This window comes from Octodon degus, unplaced genomic scaffold, assembly GCF_000260255.1.
Source record: "Octodon degus isolate 3935 unplaced genomic scaffold, OctDeg1.0 scaffold00211, whole genome shotgun sequence".
NCBI classification, from domain to species: domain Eukaryota; kingdom Metazoa; phylum Chordata; class Mammalia; order Rodentia; family Octodontidae; genus Octodon; species Octodon degus.
The window spans coordinates 4,006,520-4,013,118 of record NW_004524787.1 but is presented as its reverse complement, the minus strand read 5'-3'; the positions used below and the strand labels follow the sequence as shown (position 1 = coordinate 4,013,118).

Genomic DNA, 6,599 nt, shown 5'->3' with positions numbered 1-6,599 from the left:
TTTGTTTGTTTTTGTTTTTTTTTTGTTTTTTTGCAGTACCAGGGATTGAACTCAGGACCTTGCGCTTGCCAGGTAAGCACTTATTCTATTGAGCTATCTCCCCAGGCCTATAATTTTTTTCTAAAACCACACATTTATTGTATGTAGGTAACAGTATTACTATCCAAGTTACTCGGATTTAAACTACATTCTTTTTTGCCTCCTTATTCAACATAGAACCAGATATATTGATTCTACCTTTACAATATATTGTTTTAATTCATTTATTTTTTAAAATTTTATTGAGAAACAAATAGCAATGAGACAATTTCAAAACAGGTTAGTAGGACCATTTCAATAATTAATACATTGCGTATTGTTGTCTTCTTAGTAGTTATTCATTGTACAAGATGCAGACATGATATCCTGTCCACAAACACTATTAGTACAAATCTTTCCATTCATTGAATTAAGAGAAAGTAGCTGTATATCTATCCTATTTTGAATATACAGATACAAACTGGTCCTTCATTTATATCCCTTTTTTTTTTGCTCAGTTTTGTCAGAGATGGGTATTCCAATTGTCACTTAAATATTGTAGGTGTGTGAATTCAGCAGGGTAATCCAATATAGTCCAGTAGTCCATAATAGTAGTGGGTTATCCATAGGACTGGTAATGTCAGAAGTTGTGGACTTGAGCCTTTTACAGCTCAGCCTATTAATATGACCTTACTTTTTATACCTCGTTTTTATACTTGTCTGCTGGATGGTTAAGACCAAGATAAAGCAAGACCTATATAACAAGAAATGTAACTTTTGTATCTGAAAAGGTCAGTCAAAACCCCTCAGGATTTACCCTGAAACCCTGTACTGCAGTTTGTAGATTCTTTGTCAGTGTCAGCCACATGGATAAGTCACGGCCATTGCTTGATCAATTTGCTCTCTGAGAAAGCCTGAGAGAGGGGCCAGGGAGATAGCTCAGTGGAATATGTGCTTCCCTGGCAAGCACAAAGGATGGAGTTCAATCCTCGGTCCCGCCAAAAAAAACAAACAAAAAGAAAGCCTGAGAGAATGTTTTCTCTCCATGTGACTCTCGTTAGGCACACTCTAATACCTGTTCCATGTTATGTCTAAGATGTTTGATATAAAATATATTTTATAACCACAACTTTTTCTAATTACCCTTATTCTTGTCCTAGTTTAGATTGTTTCCCCAGCTAACCTATTAGAAAATTTCCTTACAAGTCTGTTTCCCACCAGACTTGGCCTCTCTAGTGTAGCTTCTGATTGCTTCCATATTAATCATTTAATAAATTTTATTGATATATGTATCAAATTATAACACGACAATTTATATAAATATTCAAATAAATTACTAAACAAGTAAAATAAAACACTACCCATAAATAAATTAAATAAATAGTGTATAAAATTCAATGTTGTTAACTACATTAACAGAATTTTTTTCACCACCACCATGGTCCATTTTTCATGTCACCACCTTCAAAATAAACCTCTATAATCCCATAACTCTATAATCTATCCACCACATTAAAGAAACAATTCAATTATTCTATCTTATCCTGAACATTTCATACCAATTGAATTATATAGTATATTGGATTCTGTTACTAGATTCTTTCATTTGTGAATAATATTTTTATAGTTCATTCATGCTATAGCATGTATCAGGAATCAATTGGGTTTTTATTGCCAAATATCTTATTTTATGGATCTACTATATTTTTATTCATGAATGCATCAGTGGATGAACCTTTGGATCATTTCTATTATTGGGCTATTATGAATAACATTACTATAAAGGGTTAGAAACGTGCCTCAGCGGTATATACAAGTGCTTCTCTACTATGTGCAGTGCCCCACATATGATTCCCAGCACAACAAAAACTGCTTTTATCCAAATGTGTGTGCATGTGTTGGTGTAAACCCTATGACTTCATTTCTCCTGAGTGTATATCTTGCTGTGGAATTTACTGACGTATATTCTAACTTGGTTTAACCATTTGAGGAATAGCCAAATAGCTTTGCAAATTAGCTGTATCATTTTGCACTCCCACAGACAACACTATGAGAGCTTCATTTTCTCAACTCTCTCATCAAGACTAGTTTTCCTTAACTTTATCTTAACCAATTTACTAAGTAAGAAATATTATCTCATTGCAATTTTTATTTGCTTTTTGTGTTGATAGCTAATGATATTGGTCACATTCTTCTGTGTTACTGGCCATTTTAATTTGAAGACAACAATATGCAATATAACAAGAATTGTTGAATTATTATTTTGTTTAGTGAAATTCTGTTATCATTTCTTTTTTTCACTGTTTTTTATTCTCTTAAAAATATGAATAAATACAAATTTTGGCACCAGGTGGCACTGAAAAAAATCTCTGGAAAAATGTGTGTTCAAATATTTTGTGAGACTGATTTTGATAAACACAGGTCTCACTTTAACCTGGACTTATATACCCAGCAGAAAATATAAAGAATATTTTATATATATTTTATATAAATAACATATCCATAGTAATAAAGCCTAAATATAGAAATAGTGTTCCAATCACTGACCCCTGCCAGCAGTTTCTAGCTACATCTATAGCTGATCATTGTTAAAGTTCATTGAGGCTAGAAAGATATAGTAGAAGCTGTAAGCTTTGGCAGGAGTTTTTTAATTCATTAACTAAAATTGACCTTCAAAACCACCAAACTCTCCATCCTACAGATAAAACTAGAGGGATATGTGACAAAGAAATATCACACTTAGAGCTAGCTGGTTACAATCACTATTCCAGCCCCTTAAAAGGATTGTACAGACACAGCTGTTTCATCAACCTGCCTTTCCATTCCAGTGCTCATGATTTCATTGTACATGCTTTAATTTCTTGGAAGTTTTTTTAGTCTCACCTAGAGCCTGCCAAACTCTAAGTGATCATAGAGATGGAGCAAGTTTCAAATGTGTCAGATTCCTTTTACCAATATCTACTAGATCAACCTTGGAAAAGGAGTTCATAACTGGTAAAGTGCAACATGACTTATATCCAAGGTCCATTAAATTAGCCCTCTGGATAAGGACCATGTCTGCAGTCTCCCCTACACCAACCCTTCTCAGCTCAAAGTACCTAGATTTCTGCACAAAGAAAATATCAACGCTTTGAATAATCCAATAACAAACTATAAATCTGAGGCAGTAATAAACAACTTATCCAAAAAAAAAAGACCAGAACCCAATGTATTTACACTAGAATGCTATAAGAAATTCATGGAGCTCTAATGCATATAATTTTCAAACTCTTCAATGAAATTGTAAAAGGAGTACTGCCAAACTATTTCATGGAAACTAACATTATCCTAATGCAAAAACCACAGAAGGATTTAACCAAAACAAAACAAAATAAAACAAAACTGCAGAACTCTGATGCAAGTGATATTTTCAACAAATCACTGACAAGTAGAATGCAACAATTCATTTAAAAAATCATACATTATGACCAGCAGATTAAATATTTGTTTTACATTTAGATCTTTCCTCCATTTTATTTCTATTTTAGTACATGGTGAGAGATGTGGGTCTAGAATCAATCTTCTGCATGTGTCTAACCAGTTGTCCAAGAACCATTTGTTAAAGAATCTATCTTTCTGAATGGCATGTTTTTTGTCCCTTTGTCAAAGACCAGATGGCTGAATGTGCCTGGAGTTGTTTCTGTGTCCTCTACTTTCTTTTATTGATCCACATGTTTGTTTTGTACCAGTGCCATGCTGATTTTTATCACTGTAGCCTTGTAATACAACTTCAAACCTGGCATTGTGGTACCACCAGCATTGCTCTTGTTGTCCAGGATTGCTTTTACATTCTGAGTCTCTTCTGGCTCCAAATAAATCTTTGCTTTGTTTTATTGTTCTAGTTCTGTAAAGAATATTATTGGTGTTTTATTGGGACTGTGGTAAATCTTTATATATGTTTTGATAATACAGCCATTTTGACAAAATTCATTCTTTTTATCCAGAAACAGATTTATTTTCATTTTATGATGTCCTATTTGATCTCCTTTTCTAGAGTACTATATTTTTAATTGTCAAGATCTTTCATTTCCTTTGATTGGTTGATTTCTAAGTTATTTAATTTTCTGAAACTATTATAAATGGTATTGTTTTCTTGATTTGTTTCTCATTTGATTCACTGTTGGTATGCAGGAATTGTATTAAATTTTGTGTGTTTATATTCTGGCAATGTGCTGAATCTTTATTAGTTCTGAGAATATCTTTTGTGGAATTTTTGATTGTCTTATGACGAAGTTGCCCTCTTCCTCAGCATGAAATGATGATTCAACATATATAAATCAATACATTTAGTGTACCAAATAAAGAGAAAGTAGGACAAAAATCATATGATCAATTGGGGTATAACTATGAATGTCCATTTTGTATCTGTGTATTCAAAGTGGTTTGGATAGATATATAGTTGCATTCTCTTAATGAATAGAATGATTTTTTCTAATGGTGTTTGTAAGTAGGATCACAAGTCTGCATCTTGTACAGCAATTAACCACTGGGAAGAATGTATGCAGTGTATTATTTGTTGAAACTGTACTTTCGATTTGATTTGAAACTGTCTCATTGCTATATGTTTATCAATAAAACTTTGAAAAGAAAAAAAAATCATATGATCATCTTAGTAGACCATGAAAAAGTCTTCAAAATACCCAGCATACATATTTAACAAAAATGCTGAAGAAACTAGAAATTAAAGGACTTTAGTTTAATCTGGTAAAAGCTATTCATGACAAACCTATTGCTGACATCATATTGAATGAAGAAAAAGTAAAAGTTTTTCCTCTAAAATCAGAAACATAAAAGGTGTCCACTCTCACTATTTCTGCTCAATGTAGAATGTAAAACCAAAGATAGCAATTAGGCAAGAGAAACCACTATGCTAATTGAAATAATCAGACACATATCAAATATCAAATGGTTTCTTTCTTTCTTCTTTTAATTTTTTTTTTTTTTTGCTCTGAATGCCTTCAGGGTAGGTTTGGCTGGCTTGAGTTGTGGGGATTGAACCACAGAAACCTGAACCTGACTGCTTTGTTAAAGCAGTCACTTAAAGAACTGAGCTAAGGGGCAGGCCCCCTCAAATGGTTTCTTTTATATGTGAAATCCAAACTATAAATGACATAAAGAACAAAGTAAGCGTTAGATAACAGGAAACTGAAATATAGCCCTTTTCTTTTTAATGTATTTGATTGCTGCAGGGTCTCACTGTGCAGCTCAGACTGTGGTGATCCTCCTGCATTCAGCCTTCCCAGTGCTGGGATTATAGATATGCACCACTACGCCCAGACACTGACTGAGACTGAGCCTGGGTGTGGAGCTTGGGGCTGATGAGGCATGTGGTGCAAAGCATGGAACTGCAGTCCCTGTACTTGCCTTAGCTTGCCTAAGCAGGCACTTTAGTCCACTGAGCTATCTCGCTGACCCCAATATAGCCCTTTTTCACATGGAAAGTGGTTCTAAAATTAAAGGGAGAACATATGAAGGAGAGAAGAAAGGGAGATAAAAGGTATTAAAGTATGATATGTGCATGTACTAACTCCCCACAGTGAATGAATTCATGATATATTTAATAAATGTGCTGATAGTGAAAAGTCAAAAGAGACCTGGTGTGCTGGTGCATGCTTATAATCCCATCTACTCAAGAAACTTACACAGGCAGATCTTAAGTTCAAGGCCAAGTTGTAAACATGTTTCTAAATAAAATTTTAGAAAATGCTAGTGATTCAGCTTACTAGAACACTTGCAAAGCATCTATGATGCCCGGGTTTCAATATTCAATACTCAGTAATGAAACAAAAAAAAGAGCAAAATATAATTATGTGCCTTTGTATGTCTATTCTGTCCTCTTGCTTTATTCCTTAAAGCTTAAGCCAAACCAATATACTCCCATGCAACCAGTTCCAAATATGGGAGTGTTTGACAGATGTCAAACATTATGCAAATGTCCTGATGACATCACCAGAAATTTTCTCTTTTAGTTCACTGTAGCCCTTTGTCCTAAACTAGGGCTTTTTCTCCACTTTACCTATTTTTGTTCTGTCTTCCACTGTAGGTTGGTCTTTGCACTTTAGAATCTAGCTTTGACAATGGAATAAAAAGAATACAATATCGGGTGCCCTCTTCACTGAAAGCCCCAAGCTTCATCTCATTCATTTTTTGTAGTAAGCTACTTTTTCAGTTCTTGTGCTCCAGTATATGAAATTTATGAACAACGTGTTACAATGTCAAAGACCCATCCCCTTATCTAGCAAATGTAAAAGTTGTAAGCCAATTGGACACTGTATGTTAAACTTTATTTATTTATTTATTTATTTATTTATTTATTTATTTTCTGTATTTAGGACAGGGTCTACAGGGACTACAGGGTCTCACTAATAGATCAGACTCATAGTGATTCTGTTTTCAGACTCCCAAGCACTGGGATTACGGGCATGTGCTACCACACTCAGTCTCAGTCTCAGTCTCAGTCTCAGTCTCAGTCTCAGTCTCAGTCTCAGTCTCAGTCTCAGTCTCAGACTCAGCCTCAGCCTCAGCCTCAGCCTCAGCCTCAG

At 34.2% G+C, this 6,599-nt stretch overlaps 1 protein-coding gene across 3 annotated transcripts in view; it reads right to left on the bottom strand.

Annotated features, from left to right (window-relative positions):
* Heph (hephaestin) overlaps nucleotides 1–6,599 on the bottom strand; it is a 139,198-nt gene that overhangs the window by 11,035 nt on the left and 121,564 nt on the right. The gene's annotated exons all lie outside the window — the stretch shown is intronic.